The sequence below is a fragment of the Fukomys damarensis genome, unplaced genomic scaffold, assembly GCF_012274545.1.
Source record: "Fukomys damarensis isolate Sample0158 unplaced genomic scaffold, DMR_v1.0_HiC HiC_scaffold_39, whole genome shotgun sequence".
Taxonomy (NCBI): Eukaryota; Metazoa; Chordata; class Mammalia; order Rodentia; family Bathyergidae; genus Fukomys; species Fukomys damarensis.
In genome coordinates this window covers 27,386,715-27,407,890 of record NW_022900951.1, presented here as the reverse complement: position 1 = coordinate 27,407,890, position 21,176 = coordinate 27,386,715, and the positions used below count along the sequence as shown (strand labels likewise).

Sequence of the window (21,176 nt, the reverse complement as noted above, 5' to 3'; positions counted from 1 at the left end):
TATATATATATTTTTTTTTTTTTTTCTGATTCTGCAGCTAGGAATAAACCTTTATCGTATTTACTATCCCAAATGTCTTGGAGTAGGCTCTTGGCAAATTTGTTGAGATTCAAAGCCTTGCATGCCAAAGATTTTTTGAAGAGTGTTTTCTGAAGATAAATCTATGAGGAAGAGACGAAGGCAGGAGAGACTAGATGAGACTGCACTGTGGTTTGGCTTAAACATGCTTCAGCTGGTTTCACAGGCGCACTGGGCTGGGCTGGCTTTGCAGAGCTGTCTTGGGTAGCTGGGAGAGGGCCTTCCTCTGTAGTCCTCCTTCGGTCAGGCCTTGCCCAGGAGGTGCTCCCTGGAAGCAGAGGAAACTTGGAAGTGCTTTCTCTCTCTCTCTGTCTCTCTCTGTCTCTCTGTCTCTCTGTCTCTCTGTCTCTCTGTCTCTCTGTCTCTCTGTCTCTCTCTCTCTCTGTCTCTCTCTGTCTCTCGAGTTTATTGGTACATTTTAGGTATACAGTACAGTTACATTCATCATTGGGATCTTGTGCCTTTACATGACAGGTTTTAGTTCTCATTTTTTCCCTATACCCCTGCCCTTCCTTCACCCCCTCCTCCCTCCCCTATTTACAAAGACTTTGCTTCCATTTTTTTTTTGTTTTTTCATATTTTTTTCTTTTCTCTTATTTCCTTTCCTCTACTCTTCCCATGGAAGTGGTTTTTAAAGTTTGTTTTGTTTTGTTTTGGGGGGCTGAAGCAATTCCTTGTAAGGAAAACAACAAATATCCCCAGCATCCAGAAAAGGTTGACTTTCCAATCAAGGTGAAGCAAGGGAGTATCCACTAACACTGTAACTATGGGAGTTCAATCTCCAAGTCCTATATCATTTAGAAAATATTCTACTTGGATCAGATGTGCTAAAAAACTCACAGAAACCCCATCTTCCTATCTCTCCCTGTCCCCTTTGGAGGCAATTTTAAAAACTTTTTTTCTTTTGAACTTAAAAATGAACTATGATTATCATGAGCTAATAACGGGAACTAATATTTTTTTCCTTTAGTTATAGCTTTAACTTTTGTTGCTGCTGAACATTTTCCGTCTGTTTTAGTTCACTTTCTATGCATTGGTTGAGAGAAGGTATGGAAAAAATCTCAGCAGTCTTAATGCTTTAACTCTCAGGGGAAAAAAGCAGTCTTAATGCTTTAACTCTCAGGGGAAAAAAGCCAGAAAACTTCTTTGATGTATGAATTCTACAATTAGGCAGAAGTAAAAGCATCTTTGGCTGTTTTTTTTTTCCCCTTGTCTACTTTTCAGAAATCAAATAATGAAGTATTTTGCATGACGGCCATTTTTTCAGGTGAAACTGATTTTTGTTTTATATGAAGAAATGAACTGGCAAAATGCATAATCATAATTCAGTAGAGGCATAAATAGTGTTTAGGTTAAATGAGGCCATAAAATCTGGGTACAAGATATAATCCCCCAGGGATGACATTGGAGAATTGAAAAAGATGTACAAGCACTGTTTTTGTTGTTGTGTTTTTTGTCAACCTGGGACATAGAAATTGCTATATCAGGGTTTATATTCATCTAATTATATCAGATTTCTTTTTATGAGCTGAAATTTTTGTTTCCCTCAGCACAAATGCACAGTTTGTCCCTATATAATCATTTATTTGCATTTGTTCTCTGTCTTATATGTTCATCCTCAGCCTCCATAAACCTATGAAGAGATTTTTGCTCCAGTGAGTCTTTTACAAGCTCGTTGAACTGAACTTATGGGTTTAGATTCCCATTTAAACCACTCTACATGCAGTAGGAAGGTTCCCAAACCGGGGCACAGAAATCTATATAAAGTGTTATGTCCCTAAATATAATGGTAATGTTTTGAATGGAAAATGCACTCGAAGTTCCAATTTTGATTTTCAGCAACAGGCATTCATTAACGCTAATAAACCTTTATGGAGTAACTTCTACAGGGGCATCAGACTAGGTGCCGAAGATTCAGTATAAAATAAGATAAAGGTCTTTTCATGAAACATTCCAAGTGAAAGAGACAGAAAATAAACGAATAAAGAGCAAATATATCAACTCAAATCTTAAGTGCTGTAGAATGTCAGCTATAAATTGATGTCAAGTGGCCTTGGTTAGAAATGCAAGCCCCAACCCAGACTCACCTAATCACAATCTACGTTTTAATAAATTCCCCGGGGGTTCATGTGCCCCCCTGATGTTTAAAAAAGCACAGTTTCAGAGAACAAGAAAGCAAGGTGAAAGCACAGGGGGTGGGGATTGAGGGCATTATTGTTTAAAGTGTGGTCAGGCAGACTCTTAAGAGGCAGTTGATTTGAGACAGTGAGCTCTGTGTATAATTGGGGGAAAGTATTCCGGCAGAGCACAGCTAAAGTGAAGCTGCTCAAGCAGGACGAAGACAGAAATGTCAGTAAGGCCAGAGAGACTCTAGCACAGGACGAGGTAAAGAACAGGGGAGGCAGTAGGAGTATTGCAGGTCTCCCTCCCTGTTTTTTTCTTCCCCAGAGAGGGTCTTTTCTCCCTCTGTGGTGCCAACCCCCCACACACACACTCTCTCCATCTTGCTTCCAGTAGGGAATCTGGGAAAGTCCTCAGCTCCCAGCTCCAAGTTATTGGTGACAGCTGGTAGAGCTGGGGCCAGAGCTGGGGCCAGAGCTGGAGAACTGAGAGAGCAATTTTCTGAAAAGCAGGGGCTTTTCATCTCCTTTAGCAAAACTGTCACAGAGCTGGGCATAATGTCAAAATGTTGAAGACACAATGTTGAATGAAAAGAATCAACAGGGAATCAGATCCAGAGCTGCTTTTATTCAAATAAAACTGTTTTAAAATTTTGCATGTGGCAGTTAAGACATTAAAATTAAGATTGTTTATATCCCTTACTTCATGACTCATGAAATTAATAAGGAATACATTAAAATATTTAAAAATCTAGTTTGTCATGTCATATTTCATGTACTATATTATTAAACAGAGTTTATAATTCATGTTTTTCCATCGAAGCACTATTACATAGGTAGCTGCTTTTGCATTCATACTTTGATCCTTAACATAATTACTAAAGTACATATGGGTAAATACAACTTTTTAAAAGGTAAGGAACCCGGAGTTTCAAAGAGAAATAGCTAGATTGAGGCCACACACCTGGAAAGAAAGAGAGCCAGGTTTCCAGTCCAAGTGTGTCAGGCTCCAAAGCCTATATTGTGTTTTGTTTTTTTGCACGTCTTGTGCTCTCTGTCCAAGCACTTAATGGAAATTCCAGATACAGAAAGAGCTAACCAGCAGTTGATGCAATTTAACTCACTCTTGGATGTGTGAGGAGTAAAAAGGATATATGTTTCTCAGTCTTTTCTACTTAACGAGTAGAAGAAATCCATTTACTCTGAATTTCTTAGGAACATAGAATTCTGAACTTGGAATAATCATTGCTATTATCAGTTGTCCGAATAGTTTTATATGTGTGGAAATTGAGGCCCAGAGTGTTTATTTAAAAGCACTAAACCAAGCTGTCTTATGGGTGTTTACCTAAATTATATAATATGATGGATGCAGCGGCCATGCCTGAGCTGTATACATTTTTTTAAATTTACAGGACAAATGGGCCTGTTGGAAGCAAACTTCCTGCACTTGTTTTTTCTTGGATACATATTGTATCAATCAGCTATTGTTGCATAAAAGCACCCCAAAAGTTAATGGCCTAAAATAAGAGCTATTTATTTATGAATCTATTGGCCAGCAGTTTGCCCCAGCATTAGCTGGATGATTATTCTGACTGTCTTAGTTCATGTTAACCAATGTGAATGCAGCTATATGGTGAGTGAACAGGAGCTAGCTGGTTGAAAGCAGTTTCACTCAGGTGTCTGACTGAAGGCTATTAGCTGGAGACCTCAGTAGTTCAGAAGGCCTCAGCCTCTGGTGGTTAGACAAAGGGCTCCCTTTTAGGATCGTCTCAAGGCAATCTTTCAAGTGGGGCAGGAGAGAAGCTAGACTTATTGATGCTCTGACTTTAAAGGCTCTACATCACTTCTTCCACATTCTATTGGTCAAAGCAAATTTAAAGGTTAGCCCAGATTTCAGAGGTGAAACCATTACTTCTTTAAGGGAAGAGCTAGGATGTCGCATTGCAAAGGGCATAGGTACTGGGACAGGTAACCTTACAGTAGCCATATTTATACACAAACCACTACTACTTGGGGAAAAGAGGAAAATGTGGGCCCAAATATGGTAGGCTGCACACAACATCCTATGTCAATATTTATCATACTTTCCTGTGAATTAAAACTACCCATTATTTCTTAAAGTGGATCATTGGGCTTTAACCTCCTAATTCCTGTGGAGTAAAATTTGTATCACTCAAAAGTTCCCAAGTGATGCTGATCTTGGACCTGCACTTTGAAAATGTTAGCCATAGGCCTATGGTGAGTAGAAAGGAGTGCATTTTGTGCTGCCGAGTATTAGTGGGAATCCAGTGTGATGTAGTACCGTGAGTAACAAAGGGGCTTCCGTGTTGTTCCAGCACCTTTACTTCCTGACTCCCTTCACCAGGGAGCTTAGAAGTTGTAGCTTAGAAATTCAAGGAAGTGGAGCGCTCCTAAACCAGGAAGTATTTGCCTGGTGGTGCAATGCAGTGTTCCTAGCAGACAGGTCTGGGAAGAAAAGCCATGCTTCTGTGAAGTTGCTCTAGAGAAGCTAAACATTTAGCGAGACAGGACTTTTCATGAGTCTAAAGGCTTACATGGCAGATGGAGGCAAAGAGCCAGCAAATCTGGTGGTAAATGTCAATGCGAATCCTTTCTTATCCACAAGCTGCTGGGCCTGAGAACATTCATGTTCTGCGGTACTCCATTTAGCATTTTTTAAAGAAACTGCATATAGAACATGTTTAAGGTAAGTACTGCAAATCAGGATTTGATTCAAATGCATCAGGGTAGTAACTATGAAATGAATTGACCATTGTATATAGAAAGATAGAAGTGCCAGTTAATAGAGGTTTCTAGCTGATTAAACACTGGTGAAACCTCTTGTAATTAATTTTGAGAGAGCAAGTCTCGAGTGTAATCAGGGAAATGCAGTATTGGAGGTCAAGAATCGTGCGTTCTAATCTCATTTGTTCTGCCAACTGCATAAGAGATCAGCACACTCTGTAAAAGGCCATATGCAGAGTATTTTCAGTTTTATGGGTTATGTGGTCAACTCTCATCATATACTACCATCCCACAGACAATATGTGCAGAGGGCTGGCTCTAGGCCAATACCACTGTATGTACAGATACAGGGTGAATAATTTAGGTTGGGTCCTTAGTGTCACACCCATATCCCCTCAGCATTTAGCATTCCTCTGACCCAAAGATTTCTAATGCTAAATACCTGTGACTCTGGGAAGAGAAAAGGTTCTCCCACTTACAAAGCAAGCTGCAAATGTGAGTGGGGCAGCATTGAACAGGAATGGAAGGAAGTTGGTGCATGAATATCCACCTTCTTATCACCATTAGATAGGATCCTCTGATGTGTGTTCCATACCAAAGGTCTCCTGTGCATTTTGTGTGATAACCTGTTTATTATCTCATTCTACAGTGGATCCTTGACTTGCAAACTTGATTGGTTCCAGACGGCTGGGTATAACTATGTCAGTACAGCTGAGATCTGGATGTTTACCTGGGTACACGCTATAGCTAACAAGAGGCAGCTGAATTTTCCATTAACCTAATTAACCCAAGTTGTTCATAGGTCAGGCTTATCCTAACTTGAGGGTCCACTGTATTTCTAAGCTGCTTTCCCAATCTATTCATTTCCCTCTTCTTCTACTCTGACTTTCCAAGGTCAGGCTCCCAGCTAAACTACTTCTACTTAATCTTTGTTTCAAGGTGCACTTATGGGTGAACCTAAACTAGTACAACAGACATTAGAATCAGTGCCACAGTTACACCTTTTGAGTGAGTTATGTTGCGATTCCCTTTTTGTAGGTTAGAAAGCTTAAATGATTGGTTCAAGGTAATAATACTAGCTAAGCAGAGTAGGTTTTCAAAGATAAGTCTCTGTGATTCCAAAGGTTGCACTGTTAATTAGTATATTGTATTTTAAGCGGTGATGTATTTTTGTTTGAATCTAAATGTTATAAAATTAAATATCAAATACACAGAAGGTTATTGTTATGTTATTTGAACTTCGTTCACCTTACTAGAATTGAATATGGCATTCCAATGTCATTTTACAAATCCAAGCAATAGAGTAAAAGCATGGAGTTAATTGCAGCTTAAACATAATCTTGGTATAATATTTGTTTGACTTGAATTGTAGGAAAATAATTATTGTAAAAATGATTTTTATTTATCTTCAGTGACCACAATGGAAAGAAAGAAGTTGTCAATTAGCTCTCTCTTTCTCTTCCCTTCTTCAGCACAGTTACTTCTCAGAAACACTGCTATCCGTATCATTTCCTGTTCTGGTTATGTTTGCACTGTGGATTCTGCTTTGGCTGAACCTTTCGCATAAGGCAAATCAGTGTCAGTGAAGCTAAAGGTGTCTCTGCCTAAATTAAAACATATCTGCTCTGCTGAAAACATTAATAACACAGCTGAGTCACTGTTGGTACAACCTCTAAATCTTGAAAACTTCCTCAAAGTCTCATACAGTAAGAGTAAGATTTTGCACTTTACAAAGTAATTTAAAGATCATATTTGTGTACATCAGTAAGGTGAGGGTGCTTGAAATACAATGAGATGTGCACAAAGAGAACTAACCACGCTAGCTGCGTACACCCCAGTATCATTCCCATTTATCAGAAGGAAATCTTTCTTTGTAAGCTCCCTGGTTCTGGGCCTGACTAATACGAAATGCTCCCTGACTACCACGAAAGGCACAACAGTGACAACGTGGCCAACATTCAAGACAGTGATCGTGTCCAGGTGATTTAGCTTGGTGGTGCTGTGCCTGCCTGAGTTTGATCCCCAGAACTGGGGAAAAAAAGACAGTGACAGAGTGTGATAGCTTCAGTATTGAGATGTTAATTATGTATTTTGTGGTGTTGAAGTTCCCTTTCTTCTCCCTATCTTAACTTTTTGCAGTTTTATTACTTGGTACCTTGAGGCTGTGCTTTGGGGTCGGAGCTGGCCAAGGAAGAAAAGTTGTCTAATCTGTCATTTCTAATGCTTGTTGGAAACTTTTTTTGGAACTTTGAGAGAGAGCAAGTGTGTGTTATGAGTGTGGGTGTGGGTGTGGGTGGTGGAGTAGGAGGAGGAGACTAATACTGATAGCTAAATAAAGTATTCTGATTAGAGGTTTTTTCATTTGCCCATGTCTTGCATTTTAACAGAAATAATGTTGATTACAGTAAAATTACCTTAAACTTCTTACACTATTTAACCTCTTCCAAGAAAGAACCTTCGCCTGAAATGACCAGACTATATGATAATGTTGAATATCACACCATCAAGGTGAAATTAGAGCTATTTAAGCATATTCATAAGAATAGGTATTCTGTAGCTTACAGCAGAGGGCTACCACACGGAATTGTAACATCACTGAGTGGTTTTAAAATTGAATATTGCTTTACCCTTAAAGAAAGAGGGCTTGGAAATTATAGCAGTTTTACACTTAAGCTATGGATTTGAAGATTGTAGTTGGGATGGTATTTGAGAGGTCATTCATTCTTCCCTACTATCTTAAAAAGGCTTCCCCTTTTTTAAAAAGCAATCTTCAAAAGGTTAACTGCCCTCTTTTCTTAAATAAAGAAGAGTAGATGCACTTCCCCCACAGTGTTTTGCTCAAGACAATCTTTCAGCTGCCTAATTTAAACTCCAGGTATTGTCTAAATTCATTTTTTGAATAAGAAGAGAGCATTTCTGCCCACTGTTGATTTAGGCTGAGTTCATTCATGCTTTCAAGTCTGTTATTTAATCTTGCTACATACTTTCATTTTCTAGCTTCAGTCAATCCCCATAGCCTGCCCCCCTGAAAAAAAAGCTGTATCTAAAATATTTTTTTAATTCTGTGGCTTTTTCTCTACCTTACAAAGTGTGTTTTCTATATTGTTTTTGTGTTGTGGGCTTCAGGGCAGGACCTTGTTTCATAATTGCTGACCAGTTCATAACTCAGTCATAATACAAAGGCTACATATACCCTTTTCTTATCTTTATATGTTGCTAGTGTGTATGTCCAACTTTTAATGACCAGAATATTGTAGGTGTTGAAATAATAATTTTTGATTAAATAAGTAACTATATATTTACTTTGAAGTTGGATCATATAAGTCAGCCCTTTCATATAATTACAATCCCGGGGAGATGTTAAATGATTATATACTTTTTCAGCTGCTTAGTATCAGTCTGTACCCAAACCTGAACCTCTTACGTTTGATTTCAGTGTTCTTTAGCATCACACACACGCACATTCTGACACATTGTTGAAGATAGATTTATCCTCACAATCTCAGTGCTAAATCGTGTTTGTTTAAGATGATGGTATTCATCAAATAGGGATGTTTTGTAGATCTGACCCTCTCTCATGCCTTCATTCTCATTCTTGATTGTGTCGTGATACATAATTTGAGAACCTCTGCTTCACATGCTATCTTCCTCTTAAAATTCATATAGTTTGTTTCTTTTCTCATCTGTAGCATATTTAAGAAAACATTTTTCAATCTGGTTTCCAAGGTGCTTGCCAGTCCATGACAAACTCATTAAATAGGCTAGTCTACATATCCTAGTATTAGGTAAAATTACGAATAATACGAGCTATATCAATGGTTAATTTTAAAGTGTAGACTTACGGTAGGGAAAGAGAATGTAAATTGTACTACCTTCGAATTTTGCATGTGAAATAATTACCATGCCCTCAAAGAGCCATTGCCAATATCGGAAAGGAGAAACTAAATGAGACAATATTAATATAAAACAATCGTTGATGTCACCTCAGTTTCCCAGGACTTTTTATTCTTCAAGGAATTTATAGATAACTATATATGCATTTCTTTATATTCACTATAGATTTTAAGTGGAAAAGGTTTTCTTCTTCATACTGAACTGAGACAGGTTGTTATTTTGATTATCAGCGTATTTTCTAGACCTATGATTTGGTGATAAGGCATTTTTTCTTTCCTATCTAAAGCATGATCAAAAGAGAAGTTCCATTATTTTTCTTGCTGATTTCTCTAAGGTAAAATGTGCCTCTTTTGAGCCTACAATCTATGTTTAACAAATAAGGACATAACTCAAAATTGCATTGTGCACTTTGATTTGAAATTTTTTTCAAGGTCAGGACCCAGTTTCACATGAAATTTTATTTTTTTTCCAATACAGCTGACATCCACTCCCACCAGCTGAAAGACAAACTTGTCTAATAAAGCTTTCACATTCAATTTGCTGTCTGCATACAGCTTGCAGAATCTCTGGAGGTCACTCACAGCATGTGCTGCAATCCCAACAGGGAGAAGTAATGAAAAGATTCTGGTTAAAAAGCTGACACTACCCCTTCCAACCTCCTTGAATGTGAATATAATAAGCAAGATTTCTGATTCTGGGGATTTCCATCTTGATCTCTGACTCCAAGGAACATTTGAATGCATGGATTTGTATCTATTATCTGAATGAATAGATGCTTCATATTGAGTGTATTGAAGAAACTGTCATTTAACAACAAAGATCTGATGTAAATCAGGCAAAACAACTTTGTCACTTCATGCTTAACTCTGTAAGAGGGTCCCTAAGGTCTCACAGTCTGGTTCTATTCCAATAATACATGGTGATATCATAGTTGTTTTCAAAAATAACACCCACTTTCATTCCAATTATTCCCCCAGATTTCACATTGACCCAGACATACCTAATATTTAGCTTAGAACTAACGTGCATTAATACCATGCTCTGTAGCTGGCATTTGTCTAAACATCCTTTGTATATTCTTTCATTTAATCTTGTTGTTGTTTTGTTTTGTTTTGGTACTGGGGATTGAACTCAGGCCCTTGTGCTTATGAGGCAGGTGCCGGAACCACTGAGCTAAATCCCCAGCCCCTCTTTCATTTAATCTTAAAACCACTTTAGTAGATAGGAACAGTGCTACTGTATTTTCTTTTGTTAACCATAGGAGGAAACTGACACCTATAGAGAATGATCCTTCCCAAGATACACAGATTCTAAGTGGGCACAGCATGGCCATGAGCTCTTTATCTTTCTAAATTGTATGTATGTTTTTGATCTTCATGTCTCTCCATTCACTTGGTTATGCAGTCTGTGAATACAGGTTCTTGTACTGTTTAGAATCATTTCTACTATATTGTTCATTTTTAGAATATATTCTCTAAACAAAATTTAACAATAGTATTCTCTTCTTTCTTTTATGACAAGAAAAACTTAAATTAGAATCATGTGGCCAGATTTAGGTCGTAAAAAGTAATATCTTTAAAGTTTGTTGCTTACCTCAGAGCTATGAAAGTGATTTCAGAAAAAGTAGTAATTTAATAGTTGCTATTTCTTTGCTTTTTTTTTTTTCTTTCTCTTCCTCTGGAAGATAAGAGGCCATTGGGATGGAAAAGACAATTCAATGATAGCCCTGATTCTCCCACAGTGTTACTACTTAGCTTTATTCATTCTCCTGGTTTTATATCTGTCAGTCCAAGGTCAAACAGCCAGTACAACAGTAGAATCATAAAAAGTAGATCTGTAGAATACCATAATCCATGCCCCTTCTGCAATTCAAAATTAATTATGTCTACACAGTACTTCTCTTCATCTCTTCATGAAAAATTTCACAACCCCTTTGGTAAACTCTTTTGTGTTCAGGCTTGATTGTCCAAAGTATTCTCTCATGTTTCCTTTGTTCAATAGCTGTGGTAAATAAGCAGGCCCCATTCTTTATATAGCATGGGATCATAGAAGTGAATGTTGGCTGGGACTTAATCCAACCAATCATACAAAGCAAAAACCTAGAGTTCATTACCTCTCCGGCAAAGTCTGCTCTTCTGCCCTTGGAAGGGTAGGTGTTCCTCCAATATGTCTCTCTACTTCCTTTTCCCATTTCCAACTTTATCTAGTCATCTGCCCTCCCTACTTTTATGTTTAACACAATGGGCTTCTTAGCATTTCACTTGATGAAGGTGTTAGGCACTTTAAAAGCTGTAAAAAGCCACTAGATTACAGGATACTGAAATTTATGTGAAAATAAAAGGGAGCAAAGTAAGTAATAGTGTTAAAAGCTTACCAATATGGAATTTGTTGATCTCTCCACTAGTCAGAGTAGCATTTAAGTATGCCTGTAGACTAAAATTTGGTTTTCCTATATGGATAAATCTGAAGCATAATAAAAGCCATTGAGAGTAAGGCAGTGGGTGTAAGTGGATTGAGATAAATGAGTAGGCAGTCCTGAATGGACAGATAAGATGAGGTTCATAATAAGACATGCCAAGGGATGCCTATTCCAGGAATAAATTGAAGGTTTCAGAATAACTAAATGGATAAGATCGGTCAGGCTGACACATGAATTTCAAATAAAAAAAATGACTACGGTTAGTGAAACCAGAAATGTAGAAAAACAATATACTAAAATCTGTAAGATCTTACGTTATACAATTCTTTACATGGGCATATCTCTTATCTTGATCACAAAAAGATCCCTGAAGAATGAGGATCATCATTTTGTTGCAGCGGAGAATCTGAATAAGAGACTCAAGATGGAAGTTTTTCTCATCCTATTTCTAGTCCATTGTTTTAACATACAGCATTTAGAATGGGAATTCACTAAATCACCGCATCCTGCGGTTACAAGATGTGTTTTGAAGCCTGGAAGATGTAGTTTGAGGAAAATTCAAAAATCTGAATTCTATAGAGTAAAGTACTAGTTCTAGAATTTACTATTTTCGCAAGAGGTATAAGTTAATAATATAAATCACTTCAAAAAATTTAGATCAGGAATGTGCATATTGTTTTTCTGTAAAGAGCCAAATATTTTTTTTTGATTTTGCAGACCAGAAAGTCTGTAAGTCACTGAGTGCTACTACTGAGATACAAAGCAGCAATGAAGAGTTACTAAATAAACAAGCGTGGCAGTGTTCCAATAAAAACTTTACTTACAAAAGTAGCAGTAGAACAGATTGGGCCCACAAATTGTATTTCACTGATCTCTGCTGTAGATAAGTATTTATTCATATTATCCAGTAAATGGGATGTATTATTGAATATATTTCTCTAATACGAGGCTTCCCTCATGGAGTAAAATGTTTTCTATTCCCTCTTCTTCTTTATTTATTTATTTTTTTTGGTACCAGGGATTGAACTCGGATCCTTGCGCTTGCGAGGCAGGCCACGGAACTGCTGAGCTAAATCCCTGGCCCTCTATTCCCAATTTCAATAATTACTCAGAAATAAGAGCGTCATTTACCCCTAGCAAAGGATAGAAATATGTGGAGCTACTCAGGGTAAAAATAACAAGATATGGGAAATATTTGGCACAACTATTGAGAATATTTCACTATCATTTGCAGGAAACGATGATTTAAACCTAAAACATTTCTCCTTTCTTGAGAGAATATTTTATCTGCAAAATACATGAAAAAACATAACGAGACTTTAGCTGTTTTATTATAATTATCCCATATGTTTAATAACTGAGGCATGTTTGTGTACTTGCATAGAGGTAATAATTTCTATATCATGTGGAATCAAATCGCTACTCAATAGTTCTAGAGAAGACAATGTTATGTATCACATCTGAGCTCTTTGAACTTAAAGGTCTCCCTGAGTAGCATCAATGAACAGCAAAGAATTCTGATAATGTCACATCACCTGAAGAACACTTAGATTAGAAATAAGTTGGGAAGAAAAAGTATATAGTTAGAAGCAGGAACTGCTGCTCTGAACTGGGATGGGGATCCATTTCCAGTACATCCTTCTACTTATTGGCAAAGTTCCTTCTCCAACTATGAATTATCTATTTGTCAGTAGGCCGATTTAACAAGTCATCTCTCCAGGCTTATTGTGTACCCTTCTGTGTGTTGCATGGTAGGGGTACAATACTGGTCAAGAGAGACATGGTTCCTGAACTTACAGAACATAAGAAAAGTAACTATAGGATCTACTAGTGTACAGAACACTATGGAAAAGCCAAGCAGAGTCAGTTAACCCACTCTGCAGTGGTACAGCAAAGAGATGTCCAGGAGAGATTTCTGCAAATGTGTTGTGTTGAAGACAAGACTGGAAGGGTAAGTGGAAGTTTAAAAGGAGAAAAGCTGCTACATAAACAGTATCAATATGGCTGAATCATTGAGTTGGGGTCTGAATTCTTCGGGAAGGAAGGATGTCAGGGAGGAGGTACTGGATGGGGCTGAAAAAGGATATTCTTAGATTGCGTTTTAAGGCATGGCAGAGAGATCAGTCACATTTTATTTGAGCGGTAATTGAAAGCTGTTAAAGCACTTTACAGAGACTAGTGATGTGACTGTGTTTCGGCTTTGCAGGAGTTGCTCAGGCTAAAAAGCAGAGAATGGCCTGGCTAAGAGCACTGCTGAAAGCTTTGCATTGGTTCAGTGAAGAAAACTGAAGCGAGGATGTAAGGAAGAGAGCGGTGACCATGTGGACAGATTCAGCAGATACATGGCCTGTGGAAACAGTGGGGCTTAGCAATTGATTAGACAGAGTGGGGAGAAATGTGGAGAACTCAAACAATTATCTAGGCTCCTGGATTGAGGAACTGGGTGGATGGTACCAGAGATTGCTAAAATATGAACTATTTTAAGATGCAGAGGGACCATGAGTTCAATTTTTAGACCTACTGAAATTGAGATATTTGCCAGACTACTGAGTAGACTAAAAGCATGAGTCAGGAGAGAAGTTGAGACCAAAAAAAAAAAAAAAAGAAGAAGTTGAGACTAAAAATAGGGATGCCAGAGTTTCCAGCATGCATAACAGAAGTTTCAAAAGTGAGATCACCTGGCAAATGTGTAGAGAATGAGAAAAGGGATTTAGGCTAAAACTCTGATGAATTTCTACAGTGGATATGTAGAGTAAAGTAAGCCAGCAGAGGAGACCGAAAAAGAACCGTCATAATCAGAAACAAAACTAATGGGAGAATAAAGTCAGACTACTCAAGAAGTTTGTTTCTATATGAGTTGGAAAAAAAGCTGCAAATGTATACAGTAAACTTCCTTTCTAGCCACCTTTTCTCTGTAATCCATCTATCCTTTAGTTGTTTTGTCAGGTAGATACTATGAGATAGGTTGGATTAAGGAAATCGAAGAGACCTAAATACTACAGTCAAGGGCTGAGAGTGTAGCTCAGTGGAAGAGTGCTTTGTAGCAGGTGTGAGGCCCTGAATTCAGTCTGTAGCACCACACACACAATGAAAAAATAGTAGTCTGTAATGGGTACAGGGTTGGCTGAAGTGGTGGACCAAAGCATCTGAGCTGGAGAGAGGAGCAGGTACAAAAGAAGAGTGAAAAAGTCAGGAGAATAGTTACCTTTGGGGAAATTGTGCTTCTGGTTGCATAAAGATGTGTTCTGAAGTACAGGGGTACTTGACTGGGGTGGTAGTTTGTGGTATATACCTTTATAATTGTTCTCTTAGCTTTATGTATATGATCTGTGTAGTCAGTCACATGTCAGTTAAGAAAAAAAATACCACTGTAAAAGAAAAAAGATTCCAAAACATTTTCATCAAATGCCTTTCATGTATGGAAGCATGTGGCTCTGACTCAACTCTAGTTGTGACTGTAGCCACAGTGGTCATTCCTGCACGACTTGAGCCTTACCCTTAGCTGACAGCGGGCCGTGTCAGGAGAATGTCGTCCATTGTCAACTTCCTGTCTAAAGGATTTCTCTGGCATGCCAGGAGTGTAAGGATTCTGTGAGCCAGCCTAGAAGTGGTGGTAGTTGTGTGTCTGAAACTGTGGCAATGGGAGCCCATGAAAAAATATATATTTTTTTACTTCTGATCCTTTAAGGAAGACAACTCAGGGAAGCTTTCCACATATTTGGGGGGAACATTAAAAAGTTCTGGCAAAATCCAGCCCCTGTGTTCCACAGTCATGACCTCAATAATGTACCTTTGACTGGTATTTCTTCCCTTTCTGTCTCACACTGTGGGCCCTTCATTCTTGCTTTCTGGGGATCAGCTCCCAAATAAACTGTGTACGGGTCCTTGTTCAGGCCCTGCTTCCTAAAGAGAAAAAAATAAGAAAACTGGAAGGGACCTGAGAAAAAATAGCTATAAACACGAAGAAATTTCCTCTAATTGCCAGATTGCATATTTAACTGCTACCCTATAGTCCCCCATAGAGGTCTCAAAAATAACCTCACCACTGTCCCCTGTCATCAGATGCAGGTGATTTCTCTGTCATATTCCCCTTTTCCTTTTAGTTCTTCTATCATCAACTGTCTATTAATAAAACTTCAGGGGTTGGTCTCTGTACCTTCTTACCTTACTGTTTCTGGATGTCCATCACTAAGCTCAGTTGAGTTTTTTCTCCTGAGTACTGTACTTCTTGGCTTAGCTCCATTTTCTAGACTTATCCTGGGTGCGCCTAACTAATTTCTCATCTCTTTCCTGAACTATAGGAAGTTTCATAGCTTTATATTAGAATGACCATAGTCCTGACCTGCTCAAGGCAAGACATGTTTTATGCCCATTGTGTCCATGGTATTGGTAGTGCCCCATTCCTCTTAACACTATTAGGACTTGGTTTTAAATAATGTGGTTGTACCGATAATATTATAATAATAAATAATATGGTTGTACTACTTTCCTTCATTCCTTCTCTTCTACATAGTATGATTGAATGATCCTTTCAAAATATAAACTTTATGACAGTACTCTTTAAAACACTCCATTCCCTTCCCATTGTTCTCAAAATAAAATATTTTTTAAATATTGATGGCTTATGGAATCTTGTCTACTGTGAGTGACCCTCTTGTGTCATCACCCTTATGCCAGGTGCCATGGACTTCTTACTGCCTTCCTTGTATCCACATTGGCCAACATCCTAATTTTTTTCTTTTTGCTTTTGCCCTACTTAGGGAAATGCCTGATTTTCTTACTACAAGTTGTTACACATAGTAGTCCCTCTGCTTGTGACATTCTATTCTTGTCTACCCCTTCGTACTTCTTTTCAATGCATTTGCATAGACTTTGTTGCCTCTGCTTGACTATGAGTTCCTTGAAGACACACACACACCCCCGTAACTTTATCGGAGTGTAATTCACAAAACTTAGATATATTCAACCATAACAAATAGTTCCCATTGTATGTGTAAGGGAGGATATAAATGCTGCAATATCTCCTCTCTTGGAAAGGTTCACGTCTATAATACAGTACTAGTAATTATAGTCAGCCCAGCATGTATTAAACCTCTAGAGTCTACTCATAACAAAATTTAGGCACCTTGACCAACATCTCTTTTTTTCTTATCACTGAATCTAACTTCCTAGGAATGAATGAGCAAGTCAGAATTAGAAACCCTAGTATTGCTCAGTACAGAGATCCTGAAAATTATGCAAAATAATTGCAGTCAAGAATTCTTACAAAGAAGGGAGTCTTCGAGCCAGGGATGGCTAGTGAGAAACAGCAGTCAGTGTCAGAGGGGGTGGACAAGAGAAGTGGAGGGTGAATCATGGTGGTGAGAAAAGGTATATAAAGAAGTGCAAATAAAGATCGACTACATTGCTTCCCTATCCAGAGATAGAGCTGGGTGGGGCAGCTAAGAATATTTAAAGGGGTTAAAGCTTTTTTCCAATCTTCATAATGTACTAAATGCTAATTTTTCACATGGCTCTATTTACAGTGCTCTTTTAACCTGGCTTTGTTTTCCTTTATTGCCATTACCAATCTCTCAAATGCTGTTGAACATGTACTCGCTCTCTCTTTTCTCTATTATAGTGTAAATTCTATGAGGCCACCACTCATGCAGTTCACTATTGTATTACCAGGGTGTGGAACATGAGACCAAGTAGGCACCCAGAAAATAAGTTGTCAAAGGATTCTCAGTCTGGTGATTAGTGCTTATACATCATGGTGCTGCTTCCTTTTTTGTTTTTGTTTTTAGTTCTATATGAAATCTGTCATTTTGCCAACAGTTCACTATCTTTGCTGCCACTGTGTCTACCTGTTTATCTCAGGTCTTTTCCTTACTCAATCCCCAAAACTTCCTCTCACAAATTTCACTCAGGATGAGACTCGAGCCATTTTTTATGATTTTTTGATGTCAGGATTTTTAATGACAACACCTGGTCAGCTTTGAAACTCCTCCTGTTTGGGCTGCATATACAGCTCATTTGCCTAGCATAAGTGACGCCCTGAGTTCCATACCAGGCATTCATTGCAAGATATTAACAAAAACTACCAAAAAAAAATCTTAATTTTTTTCTTAAATTCACTGAGCAATTTTATGCTCCCCCAAAAGGTAAATCCTGTAGAATTCAAGCTGACCATTGTAAGTATTGTTCGTACCATGAGTTTTAGGCTTACAATATGATAGAATTTTATTAAAGGGGTGGGATGTTTTAAAGTATTTTTATCATTAGGCCTAAATTTAAGCATTTTATTCTTTGAATGCATGGAGTACCTTTCCAGTATATTACCATTCTCAGTACTTCCCCTATAAGAGCAAAAATGATGTTTGAGAATGAAATATTGCAGTAACAGAAAAACTCATTTTAAAGCCTTTCTTTGGAAGTTGCCACATTACCCCTGTCTTCAGCTCTCTGTCCTGAACACTCTTTATTTCCTTGAAACAAATTGGTCACTTTCAATTCTCCCCACAGAAGTCGTTTCAATTCTTTATATTTCACTGAAACATGTCCCTTGTCTCCTTTGATTTGTTCTCAGTCCTTCATTTCTTACTTCTTTTGTCATCCTTTATGTCAGAAAAAGAAAAAAAATCTGCCACCTCAAATCCTTTAATATATTTGTCTACCAGCATTTATTTTCCTGTCACATGTACTCTTAAGAAATCCATTGCTATTCAAAGTAACTGTACTATCTTCCTTGCTTTATAGTTTGTTTCTTGTGTTTTGGGTTATGACTATATTACATCAGTTAATTCTATTTTATGCATGTTTTACACTGCATTGTTCTAATTAAATGGTTTTGAAGTTACACCCGACCTTGAGTATTAATATAAGATACAATTTGTATTAAACTAGTTGGCACATTTTCACTCATTATTATGCCCTTTGCTGTTATTCTGTAATCTTACCCTTAATTGCTTCCTGTCCTTCACCAAGCATCACCTATTCAGTTTACTTCTCCGTTGCCTTAGTTTCTGAGATTTCATGTTGTCTTGTTTTGTTTTGTTTCACTTTGTCTGTTTCCAGTGACCTCTCGTTATCACTTACTGCCATTCCCACTTGGTGGACCTTTTTCCTCAGTCAGCCGATGCCAATAGCATCACTTTCTGACCAGCATCCTGGCTAGTTTGTCATTGTCCGTGTTGTACTCACTGTCAGGTAGTCTTTCCTTTGTTACTGTATATGACACAAACAGAGAACGGAAAATTTACTGTCTTAATTCAGATAATTTCAATACCAATTTACTGTATTAGAAAATCTAAGATAAAGACTATGAAAACTATGCCACTGGCTATTTCTAGACAAGGTATCTTTCTGCAACTTCCTACTCAGAATTTCACCTGCCAACTGCTTTAATATCATTCCACAAATATTTCTAACTCAAAATACCCCAAATTGATACCATGATTGTCTTTTAAGCATCTGATCCTCTGGCTAAAATCCCTATTTTGATGGATGGCACTATCTAACAGATTGCCAGGTTAAAAACCAGGAAGTCATACTGGCACTTTTAAGCCCTGTAATCTGTTGTCAGTCCTATCCGTCTTGTAAGCTAAATGTCAACTGACCCTGGAATTTCTTTTATTCAGTTTTTCCTTACTATTTTTTCCTTACTGGGGATTGGACCCAGGATCTTGCTCATGATAAACAAGAGCTTGATATATTCAGACCTGTTTTTAAAATTTATTTTATTTTGATAGAGCATCTTGCCGAGTGGCCTTGAACTTGTGATCTTCCTTCCTGAGCAGTTGAGATTGCAGGCATATGCCCCTGTGTCCAGCCTGGAATTTTTTTTACCTCTCATTCAGCTGTGTTGTTTCTGTTATTTATTCAGGGATTATCTTCTACAAAGCCTCTTGATTGTTTTCTCTTTCACTATGGACTTATCTTGCATACTACAAATCCACTAAAAATACATTTTGAACATGCTATATTATATTGGTAAAGGTTTATAATAGTTACCTTTCTTCTCTAGTATGGAAACTAATTCTATTAGCTTTGCACACAAATCTTTAACAATTTGGTATCTACTAGCCAGTCTAGGTTGTTTATCAACATTCCCCCAACTTATTTTTGGTACTGGGGATTAATTAAACCCAGGGCCCTCACATGGAGCTATATGCCCAGCCCCTTCCCCACCTGCCCTTTTTAAGTTTCTGTTTGTAAAACAGGCTTTCACTAAGTCACTACATTGCCCAGGCTGGGCTTGAACCTGGATTCTCCTGCTTTAGCCTGCCAGTGTCGATATTATAGACCTGAGCCACCATGCCGAGGTACCACCTCTTTCTTAATGAATCAAATCATACTAAATTACTCAGAGCTCCCAGTCAACAACTGCTGCATTTTCATTTAAACATGTACTGTTCTCTGCTCGAAAGACATTTCTCACCAGTGATTCTCTGGTAAACTCATTTTTGAAATTTTCACTTCAAAGTATTACTTGTAGGAGTACCGTCATTATGCCTGGGCCCCCAGGAAAGTATCTTTTTAGATGCTTCATCTTACCTTTTGTTTTGTTTGTTTGTTTTTTTGGTACCGGGGATGGAACTTGGGTCCTTGCGCTTGCGAGGCAGGCCACCGAACCACTGAGCTAAATCCCCGGCCCTCATCTTACCTTTTACTTCTATTTCATCAAGAATCCTAAAATTTTACTGACATTTATTGTTTTCACATGTCTCCCACTAGAACAGAAAATGATTAAATGCAAGAATGGTGCCTTGTTTATTTTTGTGATCCTGGTGGCATGATAAATAGTTAGGATGCTTTAGGATGCAAGAAAGCATACGCATCCATAGTGCCTTCAATAATCAAGTGAATTCACTTCACATGACTGGAAGTTCAGTGGTAAAAGAAGGCTTCCAAAGAAAGTACTGACAGAGAGCTGGCTTTATTTTACTATGATTTTCTTTGTTCTGAATTCTCCCATTGTGTCAACTTTGACTCATCACCAGTTGCCTTTAGGTTTCAAGGTGATTTCTGTCAACAAACGGGGCAAGATGACTCTCTGTTCGTGGGAGAGAGAGAGAAGTTTAGAGAGTTCTTTCCCCCCTTTGGTCCAATCAGGCAAATCTAGGTTGTCTATCTCTTAGTGGGCTACTGATGTATGCCATGGTTTGGATATGCTTTGTCCTCCAAAGGTTCATGTGGTATCAAAGTTGGTCTTCAATGTGAGAATACTGAAAGATAGTGGGACTTTTAAGAGGCAGGGCTTAGTGAGATGTTTAGGTAGCGACTGCCGCCATGAAGGAACCAATAGTGCACCCACAAAATGGGTCATGTTCAGCAAGAGTAAATTAACTCCCTTTAGAGTAGATTGTTATGAAAGAGCAAGGGTATTTCCCCCACCTCCTGCTTCCTCTCTTGCCATATAACGTCTTGTTCACAAGTGACCATGAGATGCTCTCTGGCATGAGGCCCTCACCAGAAGCCCTGCTGGTGCCATGCTTTTGGACCTCCATAACTGTGAGCTAAGTAAACCTCTGTTCTTTATTAAGTTCCCAGACTCACATTTTCTGTTATAACAACACAACATAGACAAAGACAATGTACATTATATGCCATCATATCTGTTAAGGGTGTGTGTTAGTGTTACTGTACTGCTACTAATTAAGACTATGACCATAAGCTGGTTAACTGAGATTCCTGAACTAGAGTAAAAAAGTATGAAATTATTTTGCTGAGCTTAGAATGTCAGCTTTAGATTAATATAAACCAACTGGGGATGGAGTCCACAGAAACTTGAAGTGAACTGAAATTCTTTTAGGAGCCTTGGAGTAAGAGTATTTGAGAACTAACTTTTAATTCACTATTTACTCCATTGGTGTGATGTTGGACCCAAAGATATTCAATTGATACTTGTTCAATCAGTTTAGAAAAAAGAGAATCTTATG

The 21,176-nt window shown here is 38.0% G+C and overlaps 1 protein-coding gene across 6 annotated transcripts in view; it reads left to right on the top strand.

The window, feature by feature from the left end:
- Dmd (dystrophin) overlaps positions 1–21,176 on the top strand; it is a 2,130,457-nt gene that overhangs the window by 1,439,313 nt on the left and 669,968 nt on the right. The window lies entirely within an intron of this gene.